This window comes from Cervus canadensis, chromosome 17 (assembly GCF_019320065.1).
Source record: "Cervus canadensis isolate Bull #8, Minnesota chromosome 17, ASM1932006v1, whole genome shotgun sequence".
In the NCBI taxonomy this organism is placed as follows: Eukaryota; Metazoa; Chordata; class Mammalia; order Artiodactyla; family Cervidae; genus Cervus; species Cervus canadensis.
This window is the reverse complement of record NC_057402.1, coordinates 61,924,362-61,947,297: the sequence shown is the minus strand read 5'-3', so window position 1 is coordinate 61,947,297 and position 22,936 is coordinate 61,924,362. Positions and strand designations below refer to the sequence as shown.

General features: G+C 43.3%; 1 protein-coding gene and 1 pseudogene across 5 annotated transcripts in view; one reads left to right on the top strand and one right to left on the bottom strand.

Moving 5' to 3' along the window:
• Positions 1–22,936, top strand: part of LRRK1 (leucine rich repeat kinase 1) — a 150,174-nt gene that overhangs the window by 76,905 nt on the left and 50,333 nt on the right. The gene's annotated exons all lie outside the window — the stretch shown is intronic.
• On the bottom strand, positions 342–22,763 carry LOC122419774 (annotated as a pseudogene).

Here is a 22,936-nt window from a genome sequence, read left to right as displayed (position 1 = left end):
TCCATGTTCACCCTTTGTGTCTATTTCATATATTCTTCCCACCCACCCCACTCCAAAAAACGTTCAGATTATTACATCCAAAAGTAATCTATTCCTGAATTACTTTTCAAGAGACAAACCACCCTATAGTGTATAAGCTACTTAAGTCTGCACATCCTAGGATGCTGCACTTCTATTGTCCTGGCTCTATAATTTGGAAATCTGCTCAGGTTTAGTCTCCTTTTAGAACCTTTCCAAATAAACAGAATTTGTGATACTTAAATTCAAAGACGGTACAGATTATGTGACACCTCCTTTTTTGGGGATTAAATGAAAATCACAGGATTCTGTGCGGCTAAAAACTAAATCTGAGTTACTCGTGTCTGGCATTGTGTAAATATATTTTTAAGTTCATTTTGTTGGACTTCTTTAACTACTTCAGGTTCTGCGGGGCTCTTCTGAACATTTGCCACTGCAAACTTTATCCCCTGGGTTAATCCAGCTTGGGTAATGTTAGCAACCTATTCTGTGAAACTTCAAACCTTTGCAAAGGGAGAGACTGCTCGATTGCTCCAGCTCTCTGAAGGAGAAAGAGTTACATGAAGCCCTGTCTCAAGTTCAAGCATGCTGGATTTGGAGCTGGTGGTCTTTTGAGATACAACTGACTGCCCTAGTTCAACTGACACAAACTGTGGCCCTGTTGCAGAAAAAGACACATCTAATTGAGATGGTGGAGAAGGTATCTGTTTCCATTGATTTGATTGAATTTCTTCATGAGAAACTTGATTAGTCATTTGATTTCCTTTCTTCCTATCCTGCTGAGAAACAGATCTGGTTTCTGATAGCCTGATAATTTTGTTTTGTGCATCTTGAACAGATCCGTGACAGCAAATATCCACAGGCTTGGCAAAGCCAGTCAATGTGTATATGATGTCAGCAGAAGGACCTTTCTTCAAAGAAGACTCATGGCCTTTTCCAAGCCCACATTCATGAGTGATAGTAACCTCTGAAGGATCATGAATGCTTATATCAGTGTTTCTAGTAAACTAAGGTTTGCCTAATTGAGGTGCTGAAGCAATAATACCACCATTAGGAAGAAATAGTCTACTGTCCCTACACTCTCTGAAGAGTTAGCTAGCTGCCTGTCTTCATCAGACTTAGAATTTGTATGGAATTCATCAGAGTGGTATGAGTCATTATCTGAAGACATTTCTCCATCTGACTCTGCCTGGGCTTTATTATCCATCACACTTGCATTTTCCATGGTTTCAAGACTTCTATCTGATTTCCAAAGATTTACTTTTAAGTTTGGTTTTAGAAAGTTAACTTTCATTTCAGAGTTTATAAAGTTTTTGAACTTTCATGGATTGCCAATATTTACAGTGAATTTGGTCTGTATCACTTTTTTATTTAGAGATGAAAATTTACTCATTAAAAACTTCACCTGGGCCAAAGAGCCTTAGTTTTGAGAGCTGATGCCAGTGATGTCTTTGAGGTTTACTGATTTTTCTCTCAAGTTCTCTCTATTGTAGGTACTTCTAACCTCATGGCTTGCTTGGTGATCTGCAGCATCTCTGCAATGCACTGAAGGGTATCTTTTCCATCCTCTTCTGGATTGTGCATTACAGCTCTCAGTGTGTGATAACAGCCACTTGCTTCTGTATCTTCAGTGACATCTCATGCAGGACAACTTTGGCTAACCAAAGAGTGGGTTCAGGACCTATTTCTATTTTTCCCAGATCTACCAGACTTAGTTGTTGATACTGGTTTATTTTGTCAACTTTCATCATCATAACAGATCACGAAGTAGACAGAGTTAGAAAGCAGTAATGTAGCATCAATGAGGATGTGCTCTTAAAACTGTCTCTTGAGCCAAGTCATAAAAATTATCTCATGATGCGTAATATGAAATAAATTCTACACCTACTAATTAGTGTTACTTCATCCTAGCTTCTTTTTTGACACTAATGTTTACATCTGTCAAACATGATCTCAGTCAAAAGCAGCAAGTCCAGAAGGAAAAGCACTTAGCATATAACAGGCAGTTGAGAAAAATGTCTGCCCTTCCCCCACCCACATTTTTACCAAAGTATAAGCTTCAGTAAATACTTAATTTTCCTCTCCACCACCCTCCACCCCACTTAAACAGAAAAAAACAAAAACAACAACAAAAAAAACCCAGACATTTTTTTAAATGTAGACAAGAAAAGAAAGGAAAGCTCTTTGAGTGCTTCCCCACCCCCACGCCTGAAGGAAGGGCTGCCAGTCAGACAGCCTTCCTTCCTCCAGCCCCTCATGCAGCCTTGCCCCCGCAAGGGTCATTAGGCGACATAGACAGGAGGCTTTATTTTTTTTTTTTTTGGAATTAAAGAAATTAAGATTTATTGAATATTGCTAGTTTTCTTTTTTTTTCTTTTTTTTTTCCATTTATTTTTATTAGTTGGAGGCTAATTACTTTACAACATTGTAGTGGGTTTTGTCATACATTGACATGAATCAGCCATAGAGTTACACGTATTCCCCATCCCGATCCCCCCTCCCACCTCCCTCTCCACCCAGTTCCTCTGGGTCTTCCCAGTGCACCAGGCCCGAGCACTTGTCTCATGTATCCCACCTGGGCTGGTGATCAGTTTTACTATAGATAATATACATGCTGCTCTCTCGAAACATCCCACCCTCGCCTTCTCCCACAGAGTTATAAAGAACATTACAGCATACTAACACATATATATGGAATTTAGAAAGATGGTAATGATAACCCTATATGCAAAACAGAAAAAGAGACACAGATGTACAGAACAGACTTTTAGACAGGAGGCTTTAAAAAGCAGTGATTTACAGGACAAATACAGCCTTACAGGAACTTTAACCTGCACAAAGGAGAAAGATCTTGAAAGTCACCACCAGGCTGCCACCTCAGGCTCGGCCCTCGGCCCTGAGGCTGGGCGGGGAGGAGCCCCGAGGCGTGTCCCTCTGGTCAGTGCTGTCTGCTCTGTCAGCGAGTTACTGCAGTCAGAGCTGTCTGCACCAAACCCAGTGCCTGTAGCGACTGCCTGTATTTTCAGTTTTGTCTTTGTCTTTGGTGTATTTCTTGTAAACAGCACTGAGTTTTTAATCCCAACTGAGAGTATGTCTTTTGAAAGAGGAACACACCTAATTCACATTTTTGTAGGACCTTTCATATTGGTTTATGCCTTCCATTTTTGGGATTATGCATGCGTGCTAAGTCCCTTCAATCATATCTGACTCTTTGTAAACCTATGGACTATAGCCTGCCTGGCTCCTTTGTCCATGGAATTCTCCAGGCAAGAATACTGGAGTGAGTTGCCATGCCTTTCTCCAGGGTTTCTTCCTGACTCAGGGGTTAAACCCTTGTCTCTTACATCTCCTGCATAGACAGGTGGGTTCTTTACCACTAGCACCACCTGGGAAGCCCCTTTTTGATTACATACACTTCTATTTTTTTTTCTATTTCGCTAAAGTCCTTGACTATGTGAATCACAGAAAACTGTGGAAAATTCTTGAAGAGATAGGAGTACTAGACCACCTTATCTGCCTCCTGAGAAATCTGTATGCAGGTCATGAAGCAATAGTTAGAACCGGACATGGAACAATGGACTGGTTCCAAATTGGGAAAGGAGTATGACAAGGCTGTATATTGTCACTCTGATTATTTAACATATACAGAGTACATCATGTGAAATGCTGGACTGGATGAAGCTCAAGCTAGAATCAAGACTGCAGGAGGAAATATCAGTAACCTCAGATATGCAGATGATACCGCTTTAATGGCAGAAAGTGAAGAGGAACTAAAGAACCTCTTATTGAAGGTGAAAGAGTGAAAAAGCTGGCTTGAAATCCAGCATTCAAAAACCGAAGATCATGGCATCCAGTCCCATCACTTCATGGCAAATAGAAGAGGAAAAAGTGGAAACAGTGACAGATTTTATTTTCTTGGGCTCAAAAATCACTGTGGACATTGACTGCAGCCATGAAATTAAAAGATGCTTGCTCCTTTGAAGGAAAGCTGTGACAACTCTAGACAGTGTATCAAAAAGCAGAGACATCAGTTCTGGTTCAAGATGGTAGAGTAGAAGGATGTGCGCTCATCTCCTCCTGTAAGAGCACCAAAATTGCAACCACCTTTTGAACAACCATCAACAGGAGGACACTGGAACGCACCAAAAAAAAGATATCCCATGTCCAAAGACAAAGAAGAAGCCACACCAAGATGGTAGAAGGGGCACAAATATGTTAAAATCAAACCCCATACCCACTGAATGGGTGATCCACAAACTGGAGAACAATAACACCAAAGTTCTCCCACTGCTGTAAAGGTTCTAAGCCCCGTGTCAGGCTTCCCAGCCTGGGGATCCAGTAAAGGGATTGGGAATCCCTAGGGAGTATGACTTTGAAGGCCAGTGGGACTTGACTGCAGGATTTCCATAGAACTGGGGGAAACACAGACTCCAGTCTTGGAGGGCAAAATAAAATCATGCATGCACCCAGACCCAGAAGAAAGGAGAAATGACCTATACAGGAGGCTGGACCAAAACTACCTGCTGGGGTGGGATGTCTCCTAGGTCAGGAGGGGTTCACCACAGGGACAAGGGCACTGCAGCAGCAGTCCTGGAAGGTCCCCCTTGAAGTAAACCCTCTTGGAGGTCCCCATTAACTCTGCCATAGAGTTTGTAGACCCCAGGGTTGGTTCACCAGGCCAAACAACTAACAGGGATGATGGTCAACCCCATCCATCAGCAGATAATTGGGTTAAAACTTTACTGTGCAAGGCCCTGCCCACCAGAGCAAGACCTAGTTTTTCTCACCCTGTCCCTCCCATCAAGAAGCCTACAGAAGCCTCTTAGCTTCATCCACCAGAGGGCACACAGAAGAAACAAGAAGAACCACAGTCGCACAGCTAGAACAAAAACCACATTACAGAAAATTAATCAGGATGAAATAGCATAGAATTATGTATGTCCCAGATGAAGGAACAATATAAACCCCCCCCCCCCAATAAAAGCAACTAACTGAAGTGGAGATATGCAGCCTTTCAGACAAAGAATTCAGAATAATGATAGTGAAGGTTATCCAGATATCAGAAACAGAATGAAGATGCAAGAAGTGTTTACCAAAGATCTAGAAGAGCTAAAGAGCAAACAAACAGAGATGAGCTAGAAGGAATCAATAGCAGCATAACTGAGGCAGAAGGACAGTTAAGTGACTTGGAGGACAGAATGGTGGAAATCACTGCCACAGAACAGAATATAGGAAAAAGAATGAAAGAAAACGAAGACAGCCTAACAGACCTCTGTGAAAGCGTGTTAGTCGCTAAGTCATGTCCAACTTTTTGCACTCACAAGGACTATTGCACACTAATAGCTGAAAACTTCCTGAACATGGGAAAGGAAATAGTCAGCCAAGTCCAGGAAGCACAGAGTCCCAGGAAAGATAAACCCAAGGAGGAACATACTGAGAAACGTGGTAATCAAACTGACAAAAATTAAAGATGAACATAAAATATTAAAAGCAACAAAGGGAAAATGATAAATAGCATACAAGAGAACTCCCATTAGGTTATCAGTTGATTTCCCAACAGAAAAAAGCCAGAAGGGAATGGCACAATATATTTAAAGTGATGAAAGGGAAGAACCTGCAACCAAGAAAGACTACCCAGCAAGACTCTCCTTCAGATTTGATGGAGAAATCTAAAGTTCTACAGACAAGCAAAATTTAAGAGAATTCAACAACACCACAACAACTTTACAACAAATGCTAAAAGAGCTTCCCTAGGCAGAAAGCACAGGAGAGGGAAAAGACCTACAGAAAATAAGCCCAGAACAATTAAGAAAATGGTAATAGGATCTTTCATATTGATAATTACCTTAAATGTAAATGGATTAAATGCACCAACCAAAAGACATAGACTGGCTGAGGGGATGAAAACGTGCACGTATGCACTTCCACTGACCGCATCACTCTCCTTGACCGCCCCTCTCAAATTGTGTGTGGTTACTTTATATTGTTAGGCTAGTCATGTTCCCATTCTGGCTTGCAGTTATAATTATCTTTTACTTTTGTATGGCTATTGATTGTGAAACTGATAAGCATCTTTTACCATTGTGATTATGTAACTATTATTCATTAAATACCATTGTATCATGATTGGTCAACAGAGAAGTAGTAGAATTCTGTATCACCAAAATTACCATTTCATAGAAAAACCTGTAATCTCTTTTTAAAATCCAGATTCATATCAGAATTTTCTTGGAATTTTTTGAAAAATACAAAGGCCCACGTATTGCTTTTTTCCTCCAAAGTGCCAGAGATGTTTCAAATGAGGAGCCATGTTTAAAAACAACTGGACTATGATGATCTTTTATCCAGTTTGTTTCACTTCTTCTATTTCATATTCAGTGCTCCCATTTCATTTAGTTTATGTTTTCCAATTTCTCCATCTTTTCTTTTTTTATGTTCTTTCTCAAGCCTTTATTAAGCATTGCATAAAAACTTTTGTATAAATATATATAAATTGTATGTATGATATATATATTTTAGGAAACATGAATTTTTGCCTAACTAAAAAATTTATAACATTTTGATTCCTCTTGTTTGCCTTAGTATGACTAAAATGCTAGATTTCTAAGTTAAAATAGATATAGAATAAGCAACAAAGGTTTACTGTATAGCACAGGGAACTATACTTAGTATCTTGTAATAACCTATAATGGAAAATAATCTAAAAAATAATATATGTGTATATGTATAAATGAACCATCTTGCTGTGTACCTGAAACATTATAAGTCAACTGTTTTGTTGTTGTTGTTCACTCAGTCATATACGACTGTGCAACCCCAGAGATTGCAGTATGCCAGACCTCCCTGTCCCCCACTATCTGCCAGAGTGTGCTCAAACCAATGTCCATTGAGTCAATGATGCCATCCAACCATCTCATCCTCTGTCGTCCCTTTCTCCTCTGCCTTCAGTCTTTCCCAGCATCAATATCTTTTCCAGAGTCAGCTCTTCATATCAGGTGGCCAAAGTGTTGGAGTTTCAGCTTCAGGATCAGTCCTTCCAATGAATATTCAGGATTGATTTCCTTTAGGATTGATGAGTTTGATCTCCTCACTGTCCATGGGACTCTCAGGAGTCTTCTGCAGCACCACAATTCAAAAGCATCAATTCTTCTATGCTCAGCTTTCTTTATGGTCCAACTTTCACATCCATACATGACTAGCTTTGACCATATGGACGTTTGTCAACAGTGATATCTCTGCTTTTTAATATGCTAAGTTTGTCATAACTTTACTTCTAAGGAGCAAGGGTCTTTTAATTTCATGGCTGCAATCAAATATCCACAATGATTTTGGAGCCCAAGAAAATAAAGTCTGTCATTGTTTTCATTTTTTCCCTATCTATTTACCATAAAGCAATGGAACCAGATGCCATGATCTTAGTTTTTTTAAGGTTGAGTTCTAAGCCAGCTTTTTCATTCTCCTCTTTCACCTTCATCAAGTTGCTCTTTAGTTCCTCTTCCCTTTCTGCCATTAGGGCGTCCCTGAAGCTTAGTTGGTAAAGAATTCGCCTACAATGCAGGAGACCCTGGTTCAACTCCTGGGTCAGGAAGATCTGTTGGAGAAGGGATAGGCTACCTACTCCAGTATTCTTAGGCTTCCCTGGTGGTTCAGCTGGTAGAGAATCTGCCTGTAATGCAAGAGACCTGGGTTTGATCCCTGAGTTGGGAAGATCCCCTGGAGAAGGGAAAGGCTGTCCACTCTAGTATTCTGGCCTGGAGAATTCCATGGACTGTACAGTCCATGGGGTCACAAACAGTCGGACATGACTGAGTGACTTTCACTTTCACTTCACTTTCATCTGCATATCTGAGGTTATTGGTATTTCCTCCGGCAATCTTGACTCTAGTTTGAGCTTCATCCATCCTGGCATTTCGCGTGATGTACTCTGCATATAAGTTAAATAAGTCAACTATATGTCAATAATATATATATATATACACACACATATATGTGTATATGTATATATGTATATGTATAAGAAAGAAAGAAAAAGTAGAGACCTCGCTTTGCTTACAAAAGTCCGTATAGTCAAAGCTATGGTTTTTCCAGTAGTCATGTACAGATGTGAAAGTTGGACCATAAGGAAGGCTGAGTGCCAAATAATTGATGCTTTCAAATTGTGGTGCTGGAGAAGACTCTTGAGAATCCCTTTGACTACAAGGAAATCAAACCAGTTAGACCTAAAGGAAATCAACTCTGAATATTCATTGGAAGGACTGATGCTGAAGCTGAAACTCCAATACTTTGGCCCCCTGATACGAAGAGCCAATTCATTGGAAAAGACCCTGATGCTGGGAAAGGTTGAAGGCAGGAGGAGAAGGGTGTGGCAGAGGATAAAATGGTTAGACAGCATCACCAACTCACTGGACATGAATTTTAGCAAACAGGGAGACAGTGGAGGACACAGGAGCCCGGCGTGCTGCAGAGCGTGGGGTCACAGAGAGTCAGACATGACTCAGCGACTGAACAGCACCATTTCCTTTTTACCTTTTTCTTTTCTTAGTATTTATTTACTTATTTATTTGGCTGCTTAGGGTCTTAGTTGTGACACACGAGATCTTTGGTCCTTATTTGTGGCATGTGGGATCTAGTTCCCTGACCAGGAACCAAACCCAGGTCCTCTGCACTGGGAGCTCAGAGTCTTAGCTACTGGACCACCAGGGAGATTCCTTTTTACCTTTTTCTAATCATTTCTGGTTTGCAAGTTTCTAGAGAACACTGGTATCTGTTTTCCACACCTTCTTACCTCTCTGTACCTTGGCTCGTCTCAGTTATAAACAGAGGTAGTTACAGTATCTACCTTGGAAGCCAGCTGTGCACTTAGCCCAAGGCCTGGCACATAATAAGTCTCAATAAACATTAAACATCAGCTTCATGTTGCAAAAGAAAGTAATGATCATCTAACCCTTACATGTGTATAGTGTTAAGTGTTTTTCCCAGCACTTTCTTATCATGTTTGAACCATATAACACGTCAGTAAGAATTGCAGGAAGTAGAATTTGTTTAGCAGATGAAAATATTGAGGTTTAGAGATATTCTGTTACTTGTCTGAGAACAGAAAATATTAAGCAGTGATGCTGAGACCAGAATCTGAATCTTTGTAACTTGGGGATTTTCTCATTTCATAATCCCTGCAGTGTACCCCTCAGGTGTTTCATGTAGATCAGTGGTTCTTGCACTTTTCTGTAATTGGAGTCACTGGTGGCTTTTAAAAATCACAATGTAAAAAAAAAAAAAATCACAATGTGCAGGCCACATTGTACAACTATCTAAATCCAAATCTATAGGATGGGACCTGAATCAGTAGTTTTTTAGAAACTTCCCAAGTGATTCTAATATGCACCTGGTGACTTTCATTTTTTTGGTTTAAGGTTAAAAGCAGAAGTGGTTGAGATCTGTGTCTGTGATCTTTTCAACTGGTAATTCCTGCTAAGTTGCCAGGGTAGGGATAGAGCGTGCACGTGATTATTGCATTCTGTAAATGAGAACGCAAAGACAAGACACAGTTGCTTTTCTTCTCCTTCGCTCTCTTGGGTAGAATCGGAAGAGAAAATGAAATTGCAGTACAGCCTGAGTCATAAGGACTTTTTGGGCTTCCCCAAAGTGGGTGGTGTTTCTTTTTTATTATTATTATTCAAGTGAATTTCACACTCAAGCACCTTGCATTAGGTGCGTTTGGCTGCTCGGATTGCTGACCTATGACAGCACTTTCCTTCTGTGCTGCCAGCAGAAGAGAGAGGTTTAGTGCGGGGTGGTCCAGCATCGGGAACGATGACTCAGGAACCAGAGGTATGTGCCCTGACCTTCCCAGGTGTGCAGGGGGATTGGACTGGCATTTGGGGTTTAGAATATTGGACTAAGGCCGGCATCAAAAGGGTACTTGGCTGCCGTGTGTACACAGCCTGAAAACTCTGTCTTCCTGGCCATTCATGGCAGCGACCTTGCTAAGGCAGTCATCTTGTTTCCTTCTGTTTTTGTGCTCTGCCTTCCCCACCAGCCAGTTGGTATTTTTTAATGGAATTGCTGCCTCTGTGGAAGCCAGGGCTTGTTGAGGTTCCCCCACGCCTCTGTGTCAGGCCCAGCCTAGTTCTCAGGCTGCCAGAATCTGTCTCTGCCGGCAACCGGGAACGGCTGAGAAGCCCATGTTGATTTTCCACTGTCAGCGGGCAGTTAGGTTTTGATGGTGTTTGGAAAGGAAAGTCTGAGAGCCTGCATCACATGGTCTGGATGCATTTTTCAAAGAGCAAAAGCGAAGCCAAGTCAGACCTGACCAAAATCGTTCCTAGCTCTGGCTCCCGAGTGCCCCTCTGGAAAGTCACCCAAACCCTTGCCTGGATGTTTAATGAGCTGGCCTGTGTTCGTGGTGGCCATCCTGTCAGTGTTTGCTTTGTTGCCATGAGAAATAACACTTTGGTGTTGGCATGGCCAGGAAGAAACAGATGCCGGGAGGCCAAGGCAGGGCCTGGACTTGGCACGGTATTTGTCCCATTCAGCAGTGAGAAGGCTGGGCTGGAGGGCTTGCTGAGCTGGTCTGAGTGCTGGAGTAAGTGGATTAGAACTGAAATTTTTGAAACTACCCAATTGGGAACTTACTAATTTTCTTTAGAAGTCTCTAATGATGACAGATCTGATAGTGAACCTAGAGAAGATCATTCATTACACCTACTACACTGTCATTATTACTGCTGACACTTTGGATCAGCTCTGGCTTATGATGCACCCTGCATATTTCTGGTGACTGGCTGTCTAGATGCTGGTGTCTGTGCCCGAGCACAAAGAGCCTGGCTGCATTTGGGAGCTGAGGCCGCCCTTCTCAGGCATCAGGGTGGTCTGGAGGGTCCAAGGACGCACACGCGGGCGCTCGGAGGGGCACCCCCGCAGCAGGGCCAGCTGCTCAGCTCTGCTCCGGCCGTCGTGAGCAGCTGACCGAGGGCCGCTGGCGCTGGGGGAGGTAAGGCTTCTGGGGAGCTTCCCTGCCCCAGTTAGGCCTGGGGTTTGGTATCAGGGTCTTACCCGAGAACTGTGAGCTCTCCAGGGCATCTTGGCATCTGCACCTCGCACCTTTTCTGCTCCTTGCAGCCTTCTCCAGCGGGCGGTGTGGCTGGCCGGAGGTGCGCAGCAGCGCGGGGGTGGGGGGCAGCCTGATGGCGCGGGGTTCTGCCTCCTCACCGCTGGCTTGTGTGAGAGGAGCGCTCACCTGCCCTGTGAGAGTTACTAAATATGAGACAAAACTTAGAATGGTCATGGCCTCTGTCATCCGCTCCGCTTTCCATGGCCCTGAAATTCAGCCGATGATCCTGCATGTGTCTGTTTTACCTAGTTTCCGGATGCCACAGCTTTCTCCACCCTCATGCCCTGTTCACATGCTTTCCCTATGGAATAAACTTGCCACTGTGATGCCGTCCACATGGTGAGTGCTTCCTAGAACTGGAGAACAGACAGTGAGGGTCACACAGGAGAACAGGTGAGCCAGGGAACCCTATAACCTTCCAGGCAGATGTTCATGCTGGGCGTCCCATTAGATCATCAAACCTAATACAAAGCAGCAGTTATACAAACCACTTGCATTTAATTTACAATGGAGAAAATGCTTCATAGAGATACAGAAATACTATTCTTTGGAATATGTGACAAACTAGAAAACACAATAAGGATAAGAGAAGAAAAGGAAACATTATCAAGTGTCATTGAAACTATTGGATATCAGCATTGTTGTGCAGTCCCTAAGTCATGTCCCACTCTTTGCAACCCCACAGACTGCAGCCTGCCAGGCTTCCCTGTCCTTCACTCTCTCCCAGAGTTTGCTCAAACTCATGTCCATTGAGTTGCTGATGCCATCCAACCATCTCATCCTCTGTTGCCCCCTTCTCCTCCTGCTTTCAACCTTTCTCAGCATCAGGGACTTTCCCAATGAGTCGTCTCTTTGCATCAGGTGGCCATAGACAAGTACATTCATAATTATGCAAATTAATCCCAGACAGGTAAAAGTTAAGCATTTGAAACTCATTAGAATACATTTTAAAAGCACATTTATTCCAGTTATAAAAGAAAATGATTACATTTCAAAACTTTAAAGGTATATCAAGATGTATAGTCACAAATAAGCTAAATGATATATATTAAAATTAATTATAGTAAAAGGTAGTAATACAGTAAAATATAGCTTTACTATAGTATACTAACATAGTAAAATATAATTTTTAAATAAATATTAAAAAGAAAAACATTAGAAGATAACTTGAGAAAAAAAGAACTGACAGAAACTGAAATCCAAAAAAAGTAACAGATGCAAGTACATGTCAGTTGATAATTGAGTTTAATTCAGTCAGTGTTTGTAGATCACCTACTAGATGCTTGGCACTCTTCAGTGCCCAAGCCAGAACCATGGCTTACAAATGGCCTTGGGGAAGAAGTTCAGAGAAATGAATGGTTAATTTACATAAGAGAAAACACAGACAGTAAATCATGGCATGGAAACATACAACGTTATTGGAAACTACAGAAATAAAAATTAAAATAAATTGAAAATGCTGTCACATACCTGTTAAACTCACAAAAATAAATATAAATGCTGAGTAAGACACTTGGCAGCGTCAAAGAGAAAGGGACACCAAAGCCTTGCTGCTGGCAGTATAAATTGGTTCCATATGTGTGGAAAGTAATTGGCATCATGTGACAAAAGCTATAAAGCACTTTTCTCCCAGAGAACAGCTCTGAATTTGGTATTTCCTTTTTGAAAGATACCTCTAGGACATAACTCAAAAGGAAAGAAAAGTAATTGCCACAACTGCACTGCTCAAAGCATGGCTATTTATAAGAAGCTAGGAGAAAACCCCCGCTACCCAGCAGCCGGGGAACTGCACCGCTCGTACTTTACCCAAAGGCGGACACTGCCCAGCAGGGACAGCGGGCAGCCTGCCCGCGCTCAGCACCGCGCCACCCCACCAGCTCGCCACACCTCAGCCCCAGGCCCGGGAAGGCTCCCCTAGCCCACAGGCCGGGTCACATCCCTCGTCCATCTCTGAGAGCTCCCTGCCCTTTTATTCATAGCACTTAAAGTTTGGGGTTGTCCGTTCGGGTGATATTCTTGTCTAATGTCAATTCCCCCCTTTAACTGGAAGCTTCTCCAAAGCAAGACTTTGTCCTGTTTTGCTCACTCTGTATTTGCCCCTCAGTGTAGGGCCTGGAACAGGGTGAGTAGATGGTTGCTTAGATGGATGGCTGGAACATAGGTGGGTGGATGGATGGATGGGTGGGCTCCCTGGATGGATGCATGGATGAACAGGTAAATAGATGGGTGGATAAATTTTTATACATGTAGTAACCTTCTGTTTACATAGGACTTTATGGCTGACAAAGTACTTTGCAAAACATTCTACTTTAATCATCTGTACAAATCTATGAAGTAGAAATTGTTGTCTTAAAAATTGAGGAGACAGTTCTCTCAAACAGTAACTTGAATAGGGTAGTAATTGCAGAGATAGTATTTTTATTTCTTGTTTTTTTCTTTCTCTCGAATTGCTATTGGCAAAATTCTTAAGTTGGAAGGAAGATTTTTTGGTAAATTTCCTATTTTTAAAAGGAATGACTGAAATACTACAGGGAAAAAAGCACAATGTTGATTTAAAAGCAGACCTTGTGTACCTGTTTTTAAGAATTTTAGTGAAGAAAAATTGATAAATTTTAATATGTTTTGGCATTTAGATGATTCAAAGAGGACCACTTTTCTTTAACAAAATGTGCTTGATGGTTTTCCAGAAGTTAGCCCTGTGCTCTTTTCTTGGTATAGACCCTGCTTGGTTGGAGAACTGAAACCTTTGAGTTCAGTTGTTGATTTCCATTAGAGAAAATTTTGTTACAGTTTTTGCATCCATGGGTGTACATGTAGTTGACTTAGAATTTTAATGGCTCTTGCAGAGTAATTGGTTTTGCTCATAAAATGAAGTGAGTCTTCTGTTAAGGAACCATGTAACACAGAGACAATTTGTTCTTTGAAAGATTGGATTGAAAAAGAGCTATATTGAATTAGGAGCCTTTGGAGAGTGATCCTTTATTTTCCTTGTTTGTCTCATATACACTTTTTTCTCTTACTGTGTCACTTTGAGAACTTTTTATTTTGGAAGTAAATCTTGCATTTCAACATCATTATTTGTTTTTTTAGCTCTGGCTGAGGACATCTCCCATAACTTAAACATTATTTTCCAGTGGGTGATGGATTGTCATTTTTATTCTTAGATTATTAAGGTACTTTTATTTTTCACTTAGTCATTATCAATTTTATTATTTTCAAATTATTCTAAAATTGGTTTTATTTAGCAACTTCCTTGTTTTTATTTCATTTTGGTTGTTATATTTTTAGTCTAATTTCATTTCCCCACTTTCTTTTAGCTTTTCATTCTAAGCAGGGCAGGGCTAGTTTGTGATGCTTTACTTTTTCCTTTTGGTAACTGTTATCAGAGTTTTTGTTACAATTACTTGTGTTGCTTATGTTAGTCTAAAAATATATTCTACTCTTGTAAATTGGTTTTTCTCTCCTGTGGTGGTGGTAGTGTTCATTGTTCAGTCATGTCCAGCTCTTTGCAATCCCACGGACTGTAGCCCACCAGGCTCCTCTGTCCATGGGATTCTCAGATAAGAATACTGGAGTGGTATTGCTGTGCCCTCCTCCAGGAGGTGGAATTCTTTCCTACCCAAGAATTGAACCCATATCTCCTGCATTGCAGGCAGGTTTTTTTTTTTTTTTTTTTACCCCCTGAGCCTCTTGGGAAGCCCAAGCTATTCACCAACCCCACCCAAACACTACTCATCAGTGCTCCAAAATGGTCAAGAGCGGTGTGTGTGGTAGTCACTCAGTCGTGACCAACTCTTTGTGACCCCATGGACTGTAGTCTGCCAGGCTCCTCTGTCCATGGAATTCTCCAGGTGAGAATACTGGAATGGGTTGCCATTCCCTTCTCCAGGGGGTCTTCCTCACCCAGGAAAGGAACCCCGGTCTCCTGCTTTGCAGGCAGATTCTTTACCAGCTGAGCCACAAGGGAAGCTGTTTTCTCTCCTAACCAAGCATTATTTGAAAGGGCATTTTTAGTGTCCAAATAATTGGATACCTTTCAATTCTGCTTTCATCATTGATTTCTACCTTTACTTTTCCTTCATGCAGGAGGCTTGCCTTTTCCCTTTTTTCCATTTACTTTTGTTTCTTACTCAGAATACAATCAATATATGTGCAGGTTCATACTGACTTGAAAACAGAGTTTGTTCTCCTGGCCCCTACTCCCATTCTTACCATAATGTCTAATTTTATAATTCTCCATTCATTTTTTTGCATATGAGACCTATCATATTCTGCTAATATTTTTCTAAAATTTTCATGAGTTTGTTTTTTATGAATTTGTCCTGGATTGGAACCCAGAGATTTAGCATGGTGTGTTTTGGGGCTTCATCATCATTAAGGCACCTTGATTATCTCTCCTAATGCCTTTGAAATCGTGTCAGCTATTTCATGGCCATGTGACTGAACGTGGTGTCAATTGGAAGGGACCAGACAGAACATTAGGCTCCTGATGTGAACTGTGATCCTGGTTCTCTTACCTTCAAGCAGATTGCCTCACTGAGGCTGTTTGTGTGCAAATTGTGCCTGAGCTTACAGGGTTACTGTGAGGGACATTTGAAAACGTTCTGTGTATGCCTTGCAAAGAGTTACCAGGAAGGTATTATCATGCCATCACAGCTCCACTTCCAGAAGGTTCTCCAGGGTTCAGGTTTGAGTGTGCCCTAGGAGGCAACAGACTGTTCCGTGTTGACTTTAGGATTGTTTATAAGTTATTTCTGTGCTTACATTTCGCATTGATCTGGCTTGCTTGGTTATGTTTCCCTTTTTTTCCCTTTGTCTGAAATTATATTGGCAGCTAACCACCACTGATTCTGACGTTTACAATATTTTTAGCAGGAGGGCTTTTGTCAGAAGTGATTTCATTTTTTTTTTCTCTCTTACTAAGTCATTTAATGTAATAACTGAGTCATCTAATTAATCTTTCTTCTGAGCTTAGAAGGAAGGCTATCCTCCCCTTTCTCTTTTCCTCTCCTTTTCCTTACCCCGTTTATTGTCCTCAGGTCATTTTCAAAATTCTCCTTTTTCATCATAGAGCCCTCCTAGGCTTTTCCCTAAATTAATAACTGGTATCACTGTCCTTTCACTACATTTTTATTGTGTTTCTAATCTATTTATCTCAAGAGGCATCCCTGTGGCTTTCAAGAATATCTGCTTATTTCATTTCCTTTCTTAAGCCGTGGGCTTCTGCTGGTGGAATGTTCTGGATTCTCAGGTCTTGATTCTCCCATGGTCACTAATTCGTTACCGTGTGTATCAGTGCCAGTGTAACAAAGTAACAAACACGAGCTGGCTTAGAATAACGGGAATGTGTTGTCTCAAGTTCTATAGGCTGTGCATCTGACTCAGGGTGTAGACAGGGCCTGTGCTCCTTGTCACAGCTCCAGCGGAAGACCCTTCCCTGCCACTTTATAGCATCCAGTGGCTACTGGCAGTCCTGGGTGTCCCTTGGCTTGTAGACCCATCACTCCAGTCACACGCCATCCCCCCACCCTGACTTCTCGTCTTTTCTCTGCACGTGTCCACCTCTGTGTCTCACCTCCCCTTTCCATAAGGACACCATTCACACTAGGGCCCGCCTTAATGACCTCATTTTAACTTGATTACCTCCATAAAGACCCTGTTTACACATTAAGTCAAATAAGCTTATTTTCAGGTATCTTTTGCCAGGACACAGCTCCTCCCATGACACCAGCCGTGACTGTTACTCCACTGCTCTTGGCCTAGTCCCCCTCCGTGGTGGTCTCTCATGCACAGGCAGATAGCCAAAGCCCAGGCTCCTACTCCTCCCTCCACTTTCACCACCCACCCTCTCCCTCCTTGAGGACCTATCCCTGCCAGGTGCGCGGACGTGAGCAGGCATCCGGGAGCCTTGCAGGGGGGGTTCTCCAGGCCGTGGCTGGGGGCGCGGTCAGGCCTCGCTTGCCATGGCCCTCACCTACACAGGGAGACTGGGCCAGAGCTGCTGTCTCCAGCATGCTGATCTCCTGTCCAGCTGACTCCCCATCACTCAGAGCCTCCTCTGACAGTCTGGGCTCCCAGAGACACTTGCAGGCTTGAAATTTACCACTAACTTGTTGGCCTCCATGCACAGACCCCCTTCTGCAGTCACTGACGTCCCTTGGGGGGGCCTAGGATTTGTCTTCAGATTCTGCAGCAGACTCTGCTGCCCTGGGCGCCTTCATTCTTAGGTTTCTTTTCGCTTGTTCTTCAGACCTTTTAGTGAGTCTGTTCCTCTCCAATTACACCCATTGGATTTGCACACCTTCAGCTGTCTGGTGCTCTGAATACTCCTTCACAGTCAGAAGGTAGTTCTTGTCTTACTGTCTATTTCAACAAAGAACTGCCACCCAGGAGTGTGCTTACTCACAAAAAGGAAGTCTTAGGTTCTCTGTGGTCCAAAGAAAGAAAGCGAAGATGCTCAGACATGTCTGACTCTTTGGGACCCCATGGACTGTAGCCTACCAGGCTCCTTCGTCCATGGGATTTTCCAGGCAAGGGTACTGGAGTGGGTTGCCATTTCCTTCTCCAGGGCATCTTCCCAACCCAGGGACTGAACTCAGGTCTCCCAAATTGCAGGCGGATTCTTTACCATCTGAGCCACTAGGGAAGCTCCTATGTAGTCTAGGGATCCATGAATACATTTTAGAACATTCTATGTATTTCTCCCCCATTTTAACTCTTGTATCTTGACTGAAAATACTAATTGCACTGACTGCCTTTTTTGTGTCATGCCTTGCTGCCATTGAGTTCCCCTCTGTCCCCTCAAGGGACAGTGAGATGAAAATATGAGAAGGGACACAGATTCTGCTTTGTGGGTTCCATGGAAACCTAAGAAGAAGGCAGCATTGGAGCTTGCTTTGGTGGGGCTGTTCTCAAAATTGCAGAGGCACGTCCTCCCAGTGCTGGAGCAGAGAACCCTTCTCTGTGTCCGTTCAGGGCCCAGTTGCCAGCCCCTCAGCTCTTTAGGTTAAAGCAAGCCTAAAAGCACTGTCAATTTCAGGCTTCATAAATGATTATATTCTTCAACCATAAGGGTTGCACCAAAATAAAAGCCAGACCACCTGACCTGCCTCCTGAGAAGTCTGTATGCAGATCAGAAAGCAACAGTTAGAACTGGACATGGAACAACAGACTGGTTCCAAATAGGAAAAGGAGTACTTCAAGGCTGTATATTGTCACCCTGCTTATTTAACTTATATGCTGAGTACATCATGCGAAATGCTGGGCTGGATGAAGCACAAGCTGTAATCAAGATTGCTGGGAGAAATATCAACAACCTCAGATATGCAGATGACACCACCCTTATGGCAGAAAGTGAAGAAGAACTAAAGAGCCTCTTGATGAAAGTGAAAGAGGAGAGTGAAAAAGTTGGCTTAAAACTCAACATTCAGAAATCTAAGATTGTGGCATCTGGTCCCATCACTTCATGGCAAATAGATTGGGAAACAGTGGAAACTGTGAGTACTTTATTTTTGGGAGCTCCAAAATCACTGCAGATGGTGACTGCAACCGTGAAATTAAAAGATGCTTGCTCCTTGTAAGAAAAGCTATGACCAACCTAGACAGCATAATAAGAAGCAGAGACATTACTTTGCTGACAAAGGTCCATCTAATCAAAGCTGTGGTTTTTCCAGTAGTCACGTATGGATGTGAGAGTTGGACTATAAAGAAAGCTGAGCACTGAAGAATTTATATTTTTGAACTGTGGTATTGGAGAACTCTTAAGAGTCCCTTGGACAGCAAGGAGATTCAACCAGTCCATCCTAAAGGAAATCAGACCTGAATATTCTTTGGAAGGACTGATGCTAAAGCTGAAACTCCAATACTTTGGCCACCTGATGCAAAGAACTGACTCATTGGAAAACACCCTGATTCTGGGAAAGATTGAAGGTGGGAGGAGAAGGGGATGACAGAGGATGAGACTGTTGGATCACATCACGAACTCAATGGACATGAGTTTGAGTAAGCTCCAGGAGTTGGTGTTGGACAGGGAAGCCCTGGCGTCCATGGGGTTGCAAAGAGATGGACACGACTGACCAACTGAACTGAACTGAGTTTCTGGGCTTTAGTTGGAAGTTTTCCTTTAGTCTTGAATCCTCAGTTCTAGGAGTTGGCCCATTCCCCAGTTTCTTCTACCTTCTACTGAGAACAAATTATTAACCCCACAAGCCATCTGCCAAAAGGAACCGAGAGGGTGGGCAGAAGTCTTGGGAGAAGCAGTGTGCCAGAAACCTGGGGAGTGTTTGGGGCAGACTGTGGAGGTGCAGGGCTGTCCGGGGCAGGAGTTGAGATGTTCTCTGCAGACAGATTGCAGTGGGGGAGGCTGTGGGGTTTGAGCAGACCTTGAGAGTTTAGAGTGGTGGATACGGCTAGAGGCAATAGTAGATGGATTGTTGGTCCCGGTGGCTTGCCTCTTTTCAGCACACAAACATTTCTTGAGTGTCTGCTGCACGCTAGGCACAGTGCTGAGCTTCAGAGGTTGTCACACGAGGCCTAGCACTAGAGATGCATGCAGTCCAGCTTCTGGAAGGCCATACTGCGTCATGGGGCAGAGGAGATGGAGACGACCCTTGGGCTGACTTAGCGCAGCACAGAATCCATGGGTGGTTTCCTGAAAAGGGAGTTGAGCCTGACAGTGCCTGAAAAAGTGCTCACCCCCACTCAGCTTGCCCAAGGTCTCACATGGGGTGAGTTAAGCAAACACAGGACTCGTGTCCCTGAGGCAGAGTCCCTGCTCCTTATGCAGTTCTAGGCTGCAGCTCCAGGATCAGAGAGGCTGACAGGAAGAGATGCAGGAGGAAGACTGCCACTGTCAGGACACAAGGTCTCGGCTGGTTCCCCAAGGATGTCTAATTGATTTGTGTCGTAATTGGTTCATGTCACCATAGTAACCTGAGTTGCGCCTGTTGTTTTATTTATTTTTGATGGCCCTTACAGAGTTTTATTTATAAAACTTTCAATCGACACCTAAGGTCTGTTATTTAAAAGCAAACCCAGTCTCCTTTTCACTTTGCATTTGACCGCTGTGTCAGTTCAGGTGACCTGAATGGCCACACAGGGCCATACAGAGTGGAGAGAGTCAGACTGTGATCTGGACACCTTGGATCAACAATGGATGCTGAAACCATGGGATGAACTGATGTAGGAACAGAAAACATTCACTAGTCTCAGAATATCACCCCCTCAGATTGCTAGTTAATCACAAAGAGTACAATGTGACTTTGTGGCGCAGAGGTAAAGAATCTGCCTTCCAGTGGAAGAGATGCAAGAAACTCAGGTTTGATCCCTGGGTCAGGAAGATCCCCTGGAGGAGGAAATGACAACCCACTCCAGTATTCTTGCTTGGAAATTCAATGGACAGAGGAGACTGGTGGGCTACAGTCCATGGGCTCCCAAAGAGTCGGAAACGACTGAGTGTGCACACACACGCACACACGCAAAATGTGGCATTACAAAGGACAGATCCCTTAACCAAGGGATCAGACTTGGCATCACCATTAGTGAAATAACCTGGCATCAGGTGCCCTCTTGTGGAGTTCAGTTAGTAGGAATGAACATTGAGATTTTTGTCAAAAATGCTTAACCTGAATCTAAACATTAGGAAACAAAATTCAGATTATGGGATATTCTACAAGACAACTAGAATGACTTGAAAACCTACAATGCCAAAGTTTAAAAGGACAGCGAAAGGCATGAGGATTCTTCTAGATTCAAGAAAAGTAAAGAGACGTGACAACTAAATGCAGTGTATGATTTTTGATGAGATCCTGGATTAAGATGCAGAATAGTAATAAAAGACATTTCTGGAATATTTGGACATGGAGTACGGATTTGATAATGTGGTACTGATTTCATTTCTTCAGAGATAATTTTGGTGTGAAGTGCCATGGTTACTTTCAGATGACGCAGCAAAAAATGAAAAGTGTGTGTGTGTGTGTGTGTGTGTGTGTGTGTGTGTGTGTGTGTGGAGAGAAAAAGAAGAAAAATGTGGCAACATAGTAACAGTTGGTGAATCTAGATGAGGTATGTATGAATGGGTATGCATTGAACTGGTTAAACTTTTCTGCAGTTTTGAAATTTTTCAAGATAAAAAATTATGGGGGGAAACAATAATGACAATAAAAACAGGCCTACAGTTCAAGCTTGACTTGTCTAAAGTAAAACTGAGACTAAAACTCCATTCTCTTGACCTAAAATCCAGTATACCACCATCTCTCTTCATCGAGGTGGATGGAGAAAGACAGGCAGACAGAGACAGGGCCCCCATCTCCTTGGTTCAAAACCCAGAACTTTGAGAAGGAACAGCCTTTCCAATCCTGGCAAGTTAGCCAAGGAGACGAAGACGGGGCGCACACGCCACCTTGTGACCAGCTAAGGGAGTCTATGCTGCCAATTTTGAAAGTGAACTTACCTCACGTTATTGGTGTCTTTCCCAGTTGCAACATTTTCCCTTCAGTGAAGCACTAATTCTTGGTTCTCTAATTTTCTGATATGGATTTCCAGCTGCTTTAGAGAAACTAGCCAAAAGAGCCGATTTCCTTTCCCCAGAAACCTCAGTGAGCCCCACATTCTTGAATGACCAAGAAGAGCAAAGCCCTGCTCATGAACATTTAACCAGATCCCGTTTACCACCATGTGCCAGCAAGCTGCTGGCCTTTCTGACCCAATCAAATGAGAAAAGCAAAGGAGATTTGTTCAGCGCTTTCGGTAGCGAGTCAGCCACTGTCGCTCGCCTTTTGTCAGAAGAGTGGAGAGGCTTTATCACAGACAAGGGCAAGCCGCCAGGTGTGCCCTGTCTGGAGGCTGTTGGTGGGCAAGCTGGAGGCAGTGACTTAGAAGGGGACATCCTTCATGACTGGTTAGGGGAGCATGTTTGACTTTCCCTAGTTAGTTACAGCAGTTGTCTTAGCATAGGGCTAGAGAACCCTTCTCACCTGAAAGGAAGGATCATATAATTTATACTTTATTTCTTTAAATAGAATGAGTCAACCTCTAGGTCAAGTTCAGTCTCTTCCTTCCCACAGTGTGTTCCTTAGACCAACAGCTCTGGCATCACCTGGGAGCTTGCAGGAAATGCCAAATGCCAGGCCCCACCCATGACTCACTGCAACGCCTAGTAACAGTCCAGGAAGCTACAGGGTAACTTCTGTAACAGTTGACCCCAAATGTCCGGGACTCGTCTGAGAAGTGACTGCTTCCCGAGTTTTGTCCCTGCTTCCAGTTTAGATGAGGGGGTTATCAGTGTCCTGGTAGGTTGCTGCAGGTTTTGTGTCAAAGTCCTCTTTTTCGCATGTGCTCTGGCCGTTGCCTGTGTGTTGTCGCTCACCCTGGAAGTGGTGCATCCACAAAGCACCCCGCACGGTGTGAGCACGTGCAGACACTTCTTACCCTCATCACGGGGAAGGGTGACCTGAAGGGAGAAGACCCAGGTTTGGGTCTCCGCCTTCTTCTCCTGGCTGGTGCGGGTCATCCAAGCTGGGGTGGCCTCTTCTGCACAGAGCAGGGGCCGTTCCTGCTGTGTGTCCCGCCTGGCTGTGGTCAGCCCTCTAAGGGGTGACGCAAAGCCCATGTGCCCCCGCTTGAGTCTGGAGAGCATGTTGCTGTGTCTGCAGAGATGCCCTCGAGAATATAGGTGCCCCCGAGTGCCAACGTGCTCCCAGTGCTCCTGATCTCTCAGGACTCCGCTGAGACGAGCAGGCAGACTCACACTTGGATAAACCATTGCTTTATCCCAAGTCTGCATGAGCCCTGGGTTCATCACTGGCGTGT